This window comes from Ixodes scapularis, unplaced genomic scaffold, assembly GCF_016920785.2.
Source record: "Ixodes scapularis isolate PalLabHiFi unplaced genomic scaffold, ASM1692078v2 PGA_scaffold12__126_contigs__length_90152505, whole genome shotgun sequence".
Classification (NCBI taxonomy): Eukaryota; Metazoa; Arthropoda; class Arachnida; order Ixodida; family Ixodidae; genus Ixodes; species Ixodes scapularis.
Genome location: NW_024609838.1, coordinates 52,048,826 through 52,066,700, shown reverse-complemented (window position 1 = coordinate 52,066,700; position 17,875 = coordinate 52,048,826).

Here is a 17,875-nt window from a genome sequence, read left to right as displayed (position 1 = left end):
TTAATATATGCACAGTACTTTTCTTTCTTCTACTGTTCAATAAAAAAAATGGATGGTGCTTTCTGCCTACTCTCTTGTTAAAATAATTCTAATTTTTGTGTATTAGTTTTATGGTTTTCGAAGAACCTCAGCAGCATCCATCGCAAGCCAGTTCGGCATTTGCATGGGTTACCCAAAAAGTCCGGTCAGCTATCAGGTATCGCCTAATGGAAATTTGGAGAGATGGTACCCTGATAGCATAATACAAACATTAAAAAGAATAAGCACCCTAGGCGAATGAAATCAGACGTATGTTGTGAGCAGTCATCTCGAAATTTTTCACTATATTTTTTAATGTGACATTCTGTAAAATTAATTAAATCAGCTCTTTATATATCGGTTTAAGAGCTGATTAGGAATGTTGTGAAGCAGGGGTGGCCATGCTGACCCGTCCTAAGTGCCGCCAACAAAACCACGAAACTTCCAAGAGCCCCCAGGGGGGGGGGGGGGGGGGACTTTTGTTTAGAGGAAATACGAAACTCGATCTACTTTCAATCTATGTGAGTCAAAAGCAGTACAGTTTTACCTAAGGTAGCTGTAGTACAAGACTACGAAACCGCAACCCGTCTTTCGATTTAAAGCGCTGTCCATTTTGTTTTTTTGGAAAAGTGCTCGTGTGACCGGGAGGAAGGCGGGGGATGATTGTGTGTGTGTGTGAGGGAGGGGGGGGGGGTGGGGCGGGGGGAACCGCGAGCCGCACTTTAACACGCGAAGATCCGCATGCAGCTCGCGAGCCCCAGCTTGGCCACCCCTGTTGTTGAGCATCATGAGAATCCTACAATTATACTGTTTAAAAAAAGTTGTAAATTCTATAGTTCTGTTTACAAAACAAAAAAGAAATGCTTAAGCAATTTTAAAAGGCCCTTTGACCACCCACCTTCCTACAGCGGTCCGTGTGTTGTTTCATGTGAGTTTTTGTTTGCCTTTCAAAGATGACTAGTAAAAACACACACTGTTGTAAGAATCATAATGATGAAAAAAAAAAGACCGTCCAGATATGGCGTCTTTAAAGTCAAGGGATTTAAACTAGCTTAAGAAATTTCTGAACTAGTTAACCGCAAAATTGCGAAAAGCGAAATCGTTGTACTACAAAGAAATGTTTATTGACTTCGACACAGAGCGTCCTGATATTATGCGGGAAAGTTAATGACTCTCTGAACCTCGAGACAACCTCAAAACGTATAGGTGACCTAATTGTAAATTGCCAAACTGTGCCTGGAGTCTCTCTGGCTAAACGTTTTAACGACTATTTCGTAAATATTACACCTAGCCCGCAGAGTGGCAGTCCTCTATTACTTGTTCACGAAATCAATGGCAGTTTGTTTCTAAAACCTAGAGCTTGAAACATAAATATTTAATACGTTTATTTTCCTGAAACATAGTAAAAGCTGTAATATCGATGATTCACAGATAAAGCCTATTAAATTTGTCTGAGATATGATCTCACCGTGCTTAACATATTTATTCGATTTGTCTTTAATTTCTGGTAGGTTTCCTCAGAATATGAAACTTGCTAAAATCTCAATTAGTTTCAAAGGAGGGAATAAAACATGTTGATTGTAATGGACCAATTTCTATTTTTTTCTATTTTCTCCAAGGGGCTAGAAAAAAATATATAAAGGTATTGAGCGTTTTTTCGTAAGACATTTACTACAAAAAGAGGTTCAATTAGGGTTTCAAAAAGGTAAATCTACTGAATCGCCATTATTACTAAAAAAAGAAATTATGCTTAGAAATATTGAAAAACTACTCTCACTTAGTGTTTTTATCAACCATAGTAAACCTTTGAATTGTATCAATCGCACAACGCTACTTTCAAAGCTTTATAATTATGGGGTTCGCGGCATATCATTCGAATTGCTTAAATTAAACCTAGAAAATCGCCAGCAAAGTGTCACTATTGATGGCCAAAGCTCACCGTTCTCGAACAAGCTTGTGGCGTCCCGCATGGCAGTATCGTAGGACCTTTATTATTCAATGCTTATAAAAACGATTTCGTAAACATTACTGATAAAACTCAATTTATAATTTAAGCATATGATACGAGCCTTCTCTTTTTCGGTACTGATGTCGATTAACTCATAAGAAGGGCAAATTTTGTTTTAGACAAATTTTTCTTTTGGTCGGATGTCAACGGACTTAAAATTAACACATTAAAGTCAAAAGCAAATCTATATAGATCACTTAATAAATGAGTAAATATTACAAATCCCCTAGTGGTTGGAAACACATCAATTTAAATAGCACATCAACACAAAGCTCTTGTCGTGTACTTTTCTGAATTAATGATATGAAATTACCACATTAAATATTTAATGAAAAACATTTCTCAAGTAGTGGGGGCAGTTGCCAGGCGCTGATTTTTTTTTTCCGTTATATATTAAGCTAGAAATATTCTGAGCCTTATTCAATTCCCATTTGAATTACTGTCACTTGGTATGGGGAACCACTACGAAGACACATTTAAAAAAGCATTATATTACTTAAAAAAAGAGATTGCGCTTTATTTTGCATGCCGCGTATAACCATCATACTGAATCCTTATTTCATAAATGTAAATTAATTCATGTAGAACACTTTTGTGAGTTCCGCCTACTTCATTCAATCCGCTTCTCACCTTCTACATTTGTGAACTTTTTTATATTGCACCTCCGAACTAACTCTACATGAAAGCACTATCAATACAGGTTTTTCAGAGAAGTTGTTGGTCCCTCAAAACCGCACAAACTGTAATCTTCTATCACTTCACCACATCATTGCAACATTCTTAAAAAAAATGATTACTTCATGGTAGCAATGTTTTCACTCTTCCTAAGAAACTTCGCGCATACCTTGCTTAGAGCCATGGAATTTTTTTTTTAATTCATATGTTGGCTTGACGTTGTAGCGTGAAAAAAATGTAATAATTTGTAATGTCATACTTTACAGACTGTATTATGATACTTTCGTTAAGTTTCTGCTGCCGTTTGGTACGGGACCCCAAACCCCGTCAAGGCGCCAATATAGCACTCTTTTTCTGGAAGTCCCTCCAGTGTGTACCTGGAAAAATAAAGCTTGAAATGAATACTCGGTCATTTATCATGACATCCTAAGACTTCAAATCTCACTTGACCTCCTAGACCATTAAATAAAACGTTGATCAATTAATTTACCCAATTAGTTAACTCACCACAATGAAATAAATAGTTACATTTTCCGTAGAAGACTGCATCAACATATACTGTAGTTCATTTTATCCGTCTAGGGTATTTCATTATTACATGACGTTCGCTGCATGTTATCTGGGGCACCCTGTATATATATTTGTGTACTTCATTGATCAGACGCTTCATTGAGGATATGCGTTGACTGAACCTTTATGCCAAAAGTTCCCCTCGCAGTCCTTAGGGCTGGCAACTCAGGATGTTCTCAGGACAAAATGGGTCTGGACAAAAAGATCATTTGAGGATCACTCGAGACTCTTTCAGGATATCCTCGGGACTACCTATCATCCTGGACTGGATATCCACTCTACAATTACAGGATGCCATTGCGTGACAGGGCACATTGCACCCGGTGTACTTGAGATTATGTCCGTGAAGTACATAAACTCTCACGTACATTGTACTTTGTATCAAGTACCTTTTCAATGTACTTTACGCAACTCTGTACACAATCAAACACGGTCTGCGAAATCAAGCTCAGGCAGTACTAAACCTCAAAGTGTAAATGATCCATCCACAGTACATCATTGTCGAAAAAATTTTAAAAACTATAAGGCACGCACACGCAGAACCAGCTATAAAAAAAGTTCTGTAAAAAGCACTAGGCGCTTTATATATGTGTACATTTTGTTTCCATATCAATATAAAAGTAACTTCAGAAGTCACTTTTATACGTGTGAATTTTTGACAACCGATGGGAAGAGAGCGGGCGAAGGAGGGGGGGGGTGAATTTTGCTGTTTTTCGTTTGTACGCGCAATATCGAGATTCCAATTCCCCTGCGCAAATTCATTTTAATCCCATTGCCACGATTACATTCGTTGGTATGTGCATTTATTTATCAAAAACTGTTTTGCATTCATAGAGTGTAGTAACCATTTTGTATCTCTCCGTCATCGCACCCGCGTATAATTAGGCGCGACATTTATGGGGGCTTTAAATGATAAAAATTTGGGGAGAAGTCATTTTTGAGGAAATGGCTTTTCTGATATTTGGACATACCCACCCAGGTCTGTACAAGATATTCTTGCCCTGTCTAATTTTCAAACATTAAAAAAAGTCTTCATTTTTATGAAAATTCACTAAAAAGGCACATCGTCAAGTGTTTTTTCCTCTCTTCGCACTTGTTTAAAGGGCAACTCCGCTCTACTCCGAAGAAAATTAGGCTTACATGTGATTCCGTTTCAGAAAGCACTACTAAACAGCTCTACGTCTTCGGATTCGCGAAATGTGGAATATTATTTGTGTAATCTCAATTTAAACATCAGCTGATACCGAAACCGAAACTTCGGTTGCGTCGGGCATTATTGGTTTCGTGTCCTCAGAGTGATGGCCACGTCACGTCAAACCACGTGGTCCTGTGACGTTCGGGGGGCGAGGGACAGGACACGCGACGCGGGCAGGTCGCTTCGCATGGCGTGGATGGTGATGGCCCAGGGGAGATGGGGAAGGAGAGAGGACAGAAGACGCGAAGGGGAGCGGAGAAACAGGCCGATAAGCCCGCAGGGCAGCGCAAACTAGCGCATCCGCGTTACGGTGATCACGTGGACGCCGTTCAGCCGACACCGGGAGGAGGAACTCATGACGTCAGCGTTCAATCTCGCTTTGAGAAGTAAAACAGACGAAACGTGAGAATGACGTAGTCATGCCTTTGACGTAGTGGCTCAACGGTGGCCGCTCCAACTCCGTCGCATTGACTGCACTGACAATTGCGCCTCACGTCGCACGCTAAAGTTGGCAGATTTCGGAGACTTGGCTCACTTGAAAGTTTGTTGGCCAGTTTATTAAATATATAGACGAAATTAGATCGTAATACTTGACATTGGGTCTTCCTACATGATACTGACGAGGGCTACATACTTTTCTAAATATCAAAAATGAAGCGGAGTTGTCCTTTAACAAGCGAGTGCTACCATGACGGAGGATGTCTCGTCTGTAAAACGGTGTTCAACGTTGCACCAGGAGAACGAGATCACCTGCCATTCAAATAAGGCCCGACCTGTGTGCAAGCCATCCGAACAACAGCGGTAACACATATAAGACCAGTCGCGGGACAACGGGAGCAAAAACGTGGCCGAACCCGTGGCACGAAACCTCTCCTAAATGCATCATTATGCGCGAGTTACAAAAATTATAAAACTACATTTAAAGAACTTCCACCTAAAATGCTCTCATTGCATTGTTTAATTACTTGACACGAAATATAATTGAACGTTCATCCAAAAGAAACGAATAATTCTCATTTTCTCTTTGTATCACGTGCACATTGCGACTCATAGTTTTATTTTGTGTACCAATTTATACAAACATAATAGAGTGGCTCTCAGCACTAGTCTGAGTGAATACACGTAAATCTAAAAAATAATGGGCTCCGGCAATCCAATTAAGTAAAATGTTCAAATAATATTCGCATAATTATAATGAAGGAAGAGTCACCCAAGAATTACGGCTTTGCTCTTTTTGTTAGTCAACTCGCGGAGGAATGATGAACTCCCCGGAGTCGAAAAAAAAGAATGCTGGTTCCGAATGAACACATTGCGAGTTTCCTTTGACTCGTACGGTCACGTTTTCTTAAAAATCTTGAAACTTAGCAACTCTGAATTAACTTGAATAAGAAATAAAAACCAAGCAAGAAAGTCACCCGAAAAGAGGGTACATTGCTAAAATTTTCTCGAAGTTAAAATAAATCATTCCCGAACGCAACGTTGCTCATTTCAACTTTCATGTCATGCTATTAGTAAGATGAAGCATACCATTTTGGAAGTTATGTATATAAAAAACAGAGTGAAAGCAACTCGAAAAAAAATCGTTTCACACTTGCCGACTTTCCAAAGTAGATCCCTAGTCATTTGGGTGAGTCGCTGAAGAAACTGGAAGATGCTGGGCAGAGACGAATCGCTTAGAGAAATCCGGTGAGGATGACAACGTCTGTTGAATGATCGACCTATTGATGCTGGCAGTCATACATTCCGATGGTGATGCATCCGTTGGCTCCAAATCGCTTTTTCGTTTAGTGAAGTAGGAGGTAAGCACAGTATTCGGCTGGCGCTTCAATGAGGTGGCCTAGGTGATATAAGTTATCAAAGACTCTTGAATTCGCACACCGATCATTCTTAGAAATTAGTTGTTAAACTTACACCGGGGCATGGGTGCACAATGAACAGTGCGAGATGCTATAAGAACGATGAAAATCGGCAGCCGCTGCTGATGTGAGGGGATGGCGCACCGAATATTATCGCTTCTGTGAAGTGCACGAAAACACGGCCTGGTGGAAAGGAGGTAACAAATAGAAAGATAAAGAAGCTGCAGGATAAGATAACTTCTCCTCACAACGTGAGTACATCAAAATCTTCTTTCTGGGACTCTGATGAGCTGGCTCAAGTGAGTCAAGACAGGTGTGCTGCTAGTCCGTTGCTCACTCCATTAAAACCCCGTAAAACCATTTTGAAAAAAAGGCGACAAGCCTATTTGAAGCAAAAACAAGCTCAACTGAGTTTTTTTATTAGAAGAAAGCTGTCGAGCGTTTATGGCGGAAAAATTGGCGACGACAGTTGTGAGCACTGCGCGGAGTGGTTAGACGCATTCCACGAAGCGCTGAAGGCATGCAGTTCCCACCAGGAACGCAAACGATTGTGCACGCTTCTGCAACCAAGCATCTCGAAGGAAGAAATATTGCGTCTGGAGCCTGAAACAACTGCTTACAAGATTGATCAAAAAAGGAAACTAAAGCGTAAAGGCTGTGTATGGGCAACCCCTGGTTCCTACATGGAGAAAAAAGCGAATCCCGAAAACGTAAGGGCTGCACTTGAGTACTACACACGCGACGACCTCGCATGCTATGTTCAAAGCCCCAACACAAAGGACGTCGGCAAAGCTATGATCAACTACAAGACCAAGGTTGTAAAAAGGTTTATGACCGGCTCCATTAAGGAAGCTTACCAGATGTTTACGAAGGACAATCCCTACCCTATTGAAATTAGTTCTAAAGGGCCCATCAGCCTTGAAGGATTATGGGACCTCACAGGCATTCAAAACCCTTCAAGAATACCCCACAGGAAAACCCTTCAGCCCCACATCCTTTCAGCCAAACTCCTTGGCCCATCAACCTTTTAGACGCGCAAATAACTGTGAATCATAGACAAAAATGCAGTTCAAAACGTTATTGGAAGTTTATTTCAGACATTTTGTTTTACATGCATATTGTAACTCAAAAAGACGATAAAAACTAACGTTTGTTCAATCCCGGACGGAAGCAGCTGTAGATAAAAACGATCACATCAAATAGGGACAACTCAGTTCTTTATCACACAAATCAAAATATATTAAAGTACTCACAATGCCGCTGGGTTAATTCCTGGTATACGGTAATTCAGCTAATAAAATCGAGCAGGTGCACCTCATGGACACATATACACTCCAAGTAAGCACGTTTGGTGAAAACCACGAGCTTGCAAGCTGCATCGCTACCGTTGAGAAATCCTGAGCACAGTCAAGGTGTCGTCCCCGATGCCGTCGTGGCGGCGTCTTCAGCACCATTTTCGCTAGCTGGATGCTTCTGAAGTTCGATGGACGAAGAGATGCACGGAACGGGTCCGGACAGCGGCTGCCATCCACCGTCTGAGGCCCCGCAGTGAGATGATCCCGGTGCGCAGGCGCTACGTGCGGTGGGACGCTGACTCCGACTGCCTGATGTGCGGCGAGTAGGCCGACACCGGCTGGCGCGAGAGATCGCTGAAGAGGCCGTCCTGCAGAGGGTCCTCGGGCGTCGCCTAGCCTTCTAGTGGGTCCCTGGTCACTGCGGCATCCAGGGCAATGAGCAGGCTGACAGGCTGGCCGACCACGTGCACGACGAGCCCCGGTTCCGGATGTCCAGCGTTGGCCACTTCGCCGACGCCAAACTCCTTGTCGCCCGAGCGGCCGCGGCGGCGCACCCGATGAGCGGTACGCCGCCGGGAATCGCCCGACAAGACCCCCTCCGGGGCACGAGTCGTCGAGTCAATGCCGTCGTACACCGTATCCGAACGAACTGCGCCACGACCCCGGTGCGGCTCCGCTGTTTCCGCCGCGACGACGAAACGCCAACCGACGCTGTCCGAACTGCGGAGAACGGACAAATATGGCGAACCTCCTCCGCGCGTGCAAGGAGCAGGACGGCGCTAGGGCGGCCATGAGAGCATCCCCTGCAGCGCTGGGCCTTCCCTGCGGAACGAACGACAAGATTTTGCTGCCACAAGGCGACAGACGCACCAAGGAAAGAGCTCACCTTTCTCGAGGATACCCGCCTCATCGAATCGCTGTGAGCCCGTGGACGAGCGGATGGGCGGCCGGTTAAATAGACCACCGGGTGCGCGCCTCAAACCGGAGAACTTGCCAGGCGACGAAAAAGGGACAAATGACTTCCGCGCGGCTTCCCCGAGCTTCCCTCCCCCAGCGCAACCGGTCCGGCGGCTCCTCCTCGCCCAACGGGGATCTTTTTCCCCCGCTGGATTCCTGTTTTACCCCTCTCTACTTCCCGGCTTTCTTCTTCGGCCATTCGCCACCCCCCCCTCCGTCGCCTCTATTTTCAACTCTTATCTCCCCATACCTCCCTGCTTCTCTCCCCCCCCCCCCCCCCCCCCCCCCCGAGAGCCAATGAGAAATGCGCCCTGCGCACACACACTATTAACTCTCATTTTCCCTCCTCATTATTATTTACAACGCTCACAAACACACACCGAGCGGACGGGATTGCGTTTGCTTGCAAAAGCCGCTAGGCCGGCGCCTCGTCAATTCTCCAAATGGGGCGGTCGCCTACTGAAAAACACCATTTGAAATTCAAACGGGTGGCAGACTGGTTGCCCGTTTGAATCAAACACGGGTACCCGTTTGAAACGGTACCCGTTCGAAACGGTACCCGTTTGATACAGGCGCCCGTTTGATACGGGTGCCCGTATGATACCAGTACCCGTTCGACCTGGCACGTGACCACACGTTTGAACGTGCCATTCGAATTGGCAAATTATGCGCTAGCCCTAAATGGGTATCGTCTGGGAGGTTGGTTATCTTAAACATATTTAAGACGTCCCAAAACTCATAAACGTATTTATAACATGGAGAAAACACGTAAAACTAATGCGCTCGCGTAGGTGCTTGTAAATGGACAGGAAAACCGACACAAAAGATTGTTTTCAATTCTCCTCGAAGTTTATTACATCTTCTGTAGACAAGTACAAACGTGCAAGCGATTTGTGAAGACTATACAGGTAGACTTTCGGGGAAATTATTCTCCCGGCTGCCGCGCGAATAGGCGCTGCATAATTCTATAGATAATCTTGAAGAGTACGCGTAGAAGATCGGTCAATCGTTGCCAACACGTAGGTTGCAGTGCACTTACCATAACAATAGCGGACTTGAAAGATGTGATCCGTGATATTTGTCGACCCGGTCAAAGCAGGATAACCACACAAACAGTGTTGCAATTTTAGAGATTTTGTCGCTAGATTTAGCGATTTTCTATACATTTAGCCACGGATTTTTTTTTAATTTAGCGGCTAGCGACTTTTTAAGCGACTTTGGTGTTCAAACGTAATCTTGATATTTTTAACAATTTTAGAGATGCTCGCGCGCTAAACCTTTTAGCTTCTCTAGCCGAGTTTGCCTTGGGTATATGCTCAATTTAGTGGCGCACTTTCAAAAACATGTCAACACTGTTAACACTGCAGACCATCTCTTCCGCGCCCACGTACCCACGTGCTCTACACCAAACGTCATCCTCACTATAAGAGCTAACCTCAAAAGGCACGCAAAGACGTGTTTCGACTACGAACTTCCAGAAGAAGTTGTTTGGCGAGTTGGCACAGCTGAAGCCTACAAAGCTGGCAAGGAACCGTCGACATCGGCAGATTTTGGGTGACGAGTGCAGTCACCATCGAGGAAGAACTCTTCTTCTTCTGGACTGTTCCGTTGAACTGTTCTTGAAGACAAAGCAGTCATTATTTCCGTGTTAAAATTAACAAGTACCCGTTTCTCATTCGTACTTTCGTACTTACCTCCCAGTCGTTTCCCAAAAAGACATTACAAATGAAAAAGTCCTAGTTGTTTTTCAGTGTAAATTTAACCTCTCAAAATACCTGAGATATGATTATTTGAGGTTCACTTACTTTAAAAGGGTTTAATAAGCTTTTGGAATTCAGCGAATAGTTTAGCGACTTCCCGGCGAATCTAGCGACTGTTTAGTGACTTCTTGGTCTCAATTTAGCGGCGCGCGCAAAAAAAAGACGGCAACACTGCACACAAATACAAACGAGAGGAAACGGCTCCTTGGAAGTTTCAACACGACGCGGCGCACAAGCTGTCATTTGCCGAACCCAGCCAAACCGCGAGAATTCGCGACTTCTTTGAAGAATCGCTCGTTGCCGATATACACGTGTGACTTTTCGAACAATGATAGCTTTGGTGCACATCCAATACGTTGTCGAGAGACATCCCAATAAGACCGCAGGGTTAGGCGACAGATTGAAGCAGGTAGGACGAGCGAACTTCGAGCAGTAACTGACAAAAGCGGACAAAGAAAAAAGCGGCTGCAAGGCGCGCCCTTCCGGATCTCGGTGCTAATCAGCCTGTAGCTCGCGCGCTGCTGTGGGTCACGTGATAGGGGTGACAAGAGAGGAGGGAGGGGGCGAGGTCAAGGCGCTGGGACCACCGGGACAGCCCCTCTCCCTCTCCGCAGGCATTCCAGTGAGATGTGTTTTTGTAGCCTGAAAAAGCAATCGCGCGCGCGCGCGCGCATTTTAGGCTAAAATGCGCGAAAAGGTTCGAACGTGCTAAACTTTTTAGCACGCTCGAACCTTGGAAATGGCGGCGGGGCGGCCAGAAGCTCGGCTTGCGCCCGAGCAAAGAGAGTACTCAGCGCGAGCTCGAAGTTTGACTGCTGCAACGGCGGGCGTGCTCTCGCAATGCTCGGCGTTCTTGCAGCTGCGTGTACGCGTGCTACCTTCGCTGCCTCTTGAATTCAAGTGAACCGGAGTCTAGGCGTACATTCTTTCACGCGATCGCGTCTTCTGCGAGAGAGATTCGAGCTGAATAAGTAAATTGAGGCAACAAAGATGGACAAAATTTTAAAGTTCTGTCAAAAATATCGGCTCACCAACGTCGCGCGTTAAAAAAAAAAGGTGTTAGTTTTAGTTGCAGTATAATCGAAAATCAGCGCAATTGAAATATAAATATAATTACTTGCATTACGCGGACGATCTCAAATCGATGAACCGGCGCTCCCAGCCTTCCGGAAACATTGGCTGCCACTTCTGAAACGCTAGGCGTGCCCACGCCGCCGATCTGTACGTTCAATATCAAAAGGGCTCCAGAGAGCCGTTTGATTAAACCGGTGCAGTTTGCAACATGGTCACCGGTTTGAGCAAACGTGCGACAACTTTGTCCAAACGAGTCGCCCATTTTCCCAGACGAGTGACCCGTTTGCCAGAGGAGTGACCTGTTTGTCCAAATAGGTGACCGTTATGGCTCATACGGGGGGCCCCTTTGAGCCATACGGGCGACCCCTTTGACAAACTGGTGACCGGTATGGTTAAACTGTTACCGGTATGGACCCGGTTATTTTCATATGGGCGCCAAATGGTTTTTTTCAGTAGGGTCATCCCCAATGGCTTCCTTGGAGACCGAACACCCGGGCAGTGACAGACGGGTCAAGGAGCCGACTCGTGTTTGATAGAAGGGCAGTAATAAAAATTTGACCGGACACACATACGATCGACATTCTCCAAACGCTTATTTTTTCCCCATCGCAAACAATAAGTAGTTAATTAAACTTCTGCAAGAAAACCAGAAGGACGGACAACCATGAAAGTTTGCTGTTGTCCGTCCTTCTCGTTTTCTTCCTCAAGCTTAATTATCCCTATCATCCCGCTCGTTCTGTCCTTAAATAAGTAGCTATGTTCTAATTCCGCGAAATGTGTTTTCTCCACCTAGGCCGTGGCCACACAGACATCTCAAGAAGCCTGAAAGTTTTCCCGACCCCATTAGAAAAGTTATTGACAGGCTTTCAGACATTTCAAAGTATTGTAAAGGGGACTTCAGACATATCAGGAGAGCCCTTGATGGGGCCAACGAACCCACCAGGAAATATCGGTGCCCCCTTCAAACATATCAGAAATTCCTGAAGTCCCCTTCACACCCTTTAAAAAAATCCTGAAGTCCCATCAGAGCGATTTTCAATAGGGTATCGAGAACTAGGCATTTCTGAATTTCATTCCCTACGACCAAAATGAAAAAAAAAAGAGTCCCGAGCACGAGGTGTGCCCATGCGTTTATTGCGTCAACTTTCAGATGCTTTTAACGGCAATGACAAATGCATGACAAAGTACAGTTGCTAAAGAGAACCTCAAGCGCGTCTACCTCTGCAGCGTTCTACAGAGCGATTGCTTCGTGTGCCGTTGAGAAAAGTGCCCCAAAATGCTGAGCATCCGGCTGTGGTTGATCCATCGCGACGAAGACGAAGAGATCTGTTTCGTGTTAATGGACGCTGGTGAACTAGTCAAAGAGGTTATGGACACTTCTGCTTTTAGGTGAAACTGCATTCATAGAGCGAAAAAGTATAGGATGCATTCTTACATCCGTGAGCTTCAACGAAGCCTGATACGTGACACAAGAACCGCCTTATCATCCAAGGCAGTGATGTTCTACTTCAATTTCGCCAAAAAATTGGAGAGTAATCTTCTAGCCGAAGTGTAGAAGTTTCATTGGAAAAATAACTCAACTGTTTCTTTTCACATGTAAAGCTGAATGTTCCTCCCACGAATATAGCGTTCATATATATTTTAAAAAGTATCAAAATTATGACCGGATTCCTCATTGCACGAAGTGACTTCGAATCACCCGCTACAGACTTTTTATTATACACTCCACCACTGATTCCTACTAAGAATTCTTAATCCTAAGTTTGGATTCTACGTAAATGTATTACCAGGTGCATCACTCACTGACAGTAACACTGTCAAATGGTCACGACATTTCAAGATCCCTCCTCGAGGTTATTCTTGAGAGAAAAGAATATTTATATTTTTGGTTAATATCGGTTACCTGTAAATAATTTGCGGTTACAGTTGCGGTTTTAATAAATATCAGATGACGCTTTCTGTCATGTATAATACGAGCAACATTCCACCACTTTGTGGAACTCTCTACGGCGCCACTCGGGCGATCACGTAGTGCCGCCATCCCGCCGCCGCGGCATCCGGAGATCAGGTTACCCGAGCCGCCCGCAACGCGAGTAGGCTGGGCCTTACGAATATCGTGGGAATGAAGCAGTTTATACTCAGCCAGCGACTGAAGTGGTCTCCCTCGATATACGGGCCGAGACGCCCCAACATAACATTGGCGACGAGGAGCTGGATCCGAACCTACGAAGCCTGACTTCTACGGTGGGACACCGGGCCACAAGTCATGACGACGGAGCGGTCAATCGAGGTTTACACGGGCAAGTGCTGGTCTTCCTCGAGCGAGCGACTGAGCTTCTACTTCGTGGCCAACTCGATCACCGATCCGGTGAAGAAACGTGCACTTTTACTAACCTTGTGTGGCGCGGAGACATTCGAGACTGTTCGTGCTCTAGTTGCACCAAGAACACCAGGAGATGTCAGTCTTGAAGAACTGGTCTCAACCCTCAGAACGCGCTTTGATCCTCAACCGTCTGAACTCTACAGTCGCTACAAATTCCAGCGTCGAGATCAACAGCAAGGCGAGTCGATTACCAGCTACGTCGCAGCACTAAAAAAACTTGCAGCCGACTGCAATTTTTGAATAGCAACAACAGCGACCACGACTGCCGTATCGACAACTGGTTCGTCCGGTCAAGCAGCCATGACGACGCCCGTACATGCCACCAAACTGCCACTATACGTCATGCTACGTGACAGGTTTGTTTGTGGTGTAAAGGACGAGTTCCTGCAGCAGCGCCTGTTTGCGGAAAGGGATCTCACTTTCGAGAAGGCTTTTGAGCTCGTAACCCGAGTCGAAAGCGCTTCAAAACAGCAACAGAGTATCAAGCATAAGACTGACCTCCCCCTCGTTCAGAAGACATCAAAGGGAAAAGCTGAGAACCCTGGGCGATCGTCCACTCGACCTTGTTTTCGATGTGAAGGCCAACACAGTCCTTCGACTTGCAGATTCCGCAACGAGGAGTGCCGTTACTGTCACAAGCATGGACATATCGAAAAAGCCTGCATCACGAAGAGAAAGCAAGGTAAAAGTGCAAGCCACAAAAGCAGTCAGCACAACGTGGACTTCACGCCCACAGCAGTCGACCGGCAGCGAGAGGAACATGGAGATTTTTACCATGAGCTCAACAGCGTGACACCGCACGGACCGTGTCCAAAATTCCTTGTGAATTTGAAGAATGAAGGCAAATCACTAGAATTTGAAGTGGATTTTGGTGCCTGGTGTACGAGACGTACCGCAAGGTGTGGCCCCATAACCCTCATCAGCTCCACGAGGGCAACCTGCAGTTGCACACCTGGACTGGAGAAGGCCTGCAACTTCTCGGTGCAGCGCAAGTGTCCGTTCGCTTCAAGTCTAAAGACTTCTTGCTGCCACTACTCGTCATGAAAGGGACGGGATGCAACCTTCTTGGCAGAGATTGGTTTCAAGCGCTTCGGATTCGCGTCTGTGGCATAAACCAAATGCAGTCAACTCCAGCAGCCTTCATGGCACTGGAGATACAGGAGGTCCTCGCACACCACCCGGATGTCTTTAAAGAAGACATCGACGGTTACACGGGCCCTTTGGTTCACTTGGAACTGGAAGACGGAGCAGCACCCAAGTTTTCCAAGGCTCGTTTTGTGCCCTTGGCCTTGCAAGGACCAATGGAAGAAGAACTTGGTCGTTTGCAACATCAAGGCATCCTGGAACCGACACAACATGCTGAGTGGGCCACACCAGTGGGGTCCGTACGCAAAGGCGACGGCACATTTCGTGTTTGTGGCGATTACAGGAGCACTGTTAACGCAGCCACAAAGAAGGCATCGTGCCGCTTGCCAACAACTACTGAAGTGTTCGCAAATCTGCACAGTGGAACTGTCTTCTCGACTCTGGATCTGTACCAGGCATACCAGCAAATGAAGGTCGACGACGAAACTGCTGCTGTGCTCACCATCAACACCACCAAGGGACTGTTCCAAGTCAAACGGCTCCCGTTCGGAATTTCTGCAGCACCAGCCATCTTCCAACGCATGATGGAGACCACACTGGCCGGAATTCCGGGGGTGAGTGTTTACCTTGACGACATCATGTCAGTGGGAAGGGCACTCTCGAGCATGTGGAACGCCTGGACCAGGTTTTATTGACGCTAAGCAAGGCAGAGCTACGCCTGAAGCAAGAGAAGTGCCGATTTGGCATCGAGTCAGTTGAGTTTCTGGGATACAGAATTGACGCTAAAGGAGTGCACACTACCGAGGAGAAAGTGCAAGCTATCCTTCAAGCGCCCGAGCGAACCGATAATACATCGCTGCAAGCTTTTCTTGGACTTCACGCATTCAACGACCGCTTTTTGGAAAACCGCGCGACCGTTGCCGCCGAGTTGTACAAGCTCCTGGAGAAAAATACGCCCTGGAAATGGGAAAGGAAGCACCAGACCGCTTTTAATGCACTTAAGGGCTTGATTAAATTTTCCACTGTGCTTGCTCATTACGATGAAACGAAGCCTCTTCTCTTGTCTGTCGACGCGTCACCGTATGGAGTCGGTGCCGTGCTTGCCCAGAAAGATGAACTCGGCAGTGAGGCCCCTATAGCATTCGCATCGCGAACACTGGGAGCCGCGGAAAAGAATTACTCCCAGCTCGACGAGGAAGGCTTGGCAGTAGTTTACGGTGTCAGTCATTTTCACCAGTACATTGCAGGCAGACACGTGACAGTTTTAACAGATCACTAACCTCTGCTTGGCATCTTGGGAGAAAAAAAGCAAGTGCCCCAAGTCCTGTCACCTAGGATGACACGATGGTGCCTCAAGCTTGCCACTTACGACTGCAATTTAGTCTACAGACGGGGGAGACTTCATCAAAACGCTGATGCGCTCAGCAGGTTGCCGCTTCCGGCACAAGTCGACGAGCCCTGTCCCCCGGCGGACGTACTTATGTTGGCGTCACCTCCAAGTGTCGAACTATCGCCACGTAAACTCGCTCAAATGGCCCGACAGGATCCACTCTTGTCTCGAGTGCTCACAGCTATTTCAAGTGGAGAACTGCATAAACTGTCAAAGAAACAGTTTTCACCGTACTGCAGACTCGGCACAGAACTTTCAGCGCAACAAGGTTGCCTCCTGAGAGGTTCCAGAGTGATCATTCCCACACAGGCGAGGAAGGATGTGCTTGACTTGGCGCATGCAGGTCATAGAGGCGTAGTACCTATGAAGGCATGCGCACGAGGTTACTTTTGGTGGTCAGGTCTTGACAGCGACATTGAAAGACTGGCAAGAAGCTGCAAAATTTTCTGCGACACCAGAAGGCACCACCCAATGCACCATTCCCCGAATGGACGCGCGCGACGACGTCTTGGCAGACCATTCATGCGGACTTCGCTGGCTCCGTGTAGGAGAAGATGCTGCTGATTGTTGTCTACGCGTACAGCAAGTGGCTAGAAGTACGCTGCATGCGCAACATACAGTCAATCACACTGATTCAGGAATTGCGGGAACTCTTCCCAACATTTGGAGTCCCCGAAACGATGGTAACGGACAATGGACCATCCTTTGTTTCGTTCGAGGTGGAAGACTTCCTTAAGAAAAATGGTGTGACTCATATAACAAGTGCGCCTTACCATCCCGCCACAAACCGACAGGCGGAAAGAATGGTCCTCGAGACGAAGCAGGCATTTGCAAAAAGTCAAAACGAAACAGCAACATTCGCGTGCAGACTGGCAAGGTTCTTGCTCAAACAGCACACAACCGTCTGTACAACAACTGGAAAAACACCAGCGGCGCTCATGTTCGGCCGCGAACTTTCTACAGCGGTCACACGCCTACATCCCCGCGTGCCGGAAGAGCCGACATCGGAAGGCCGCAGAGACAAATCGCCTAGAGAATTACAGTAGGACAACCCGTCTTCGTCCGCAATTTCGTTGGAAACCCTACTTGGATTAAAGGAACCGTTATGAAGAGATTGGGACACCGCTCTTGGCTGGTTAAGTGCGAGAATGGAACGGTTCGTTGACACCTGGATCACATTAAACCCGGTGCACAGAAGAATCAGACAACGAACCCGACATCGCGCAATTCCATCAAGGAACCGGTGACAAGCCATGTTCCGGCTCCATATGCTCTACAGCCGGACTTCCCAGCATCGTCCGAATCCAATCGACCTCCAGCGCCCGAGTCCCAAGATGGATCTGCCGCGCAATCTGACCCGTGCGACACGGTACCTGCCGACCAGCGGAAGAGTGAGTCAGCGCCAGTTTCCACTGCGGTGCCAAGACCCCAGCGCGAACGGCGTCCCTTGGACCGCTAGGGTGATTCAATCTGAGGAGGAAGGGATGTCATGTATAATACGAGCAACATTCCACCGCTTTGTGGACCTCTCTACGGCGCCACTTGGGCGATCATGTAGTGCCGCCATCCCGCCGCCGCGGCATCCGGAGATCGGGTTACCCGAGCCGC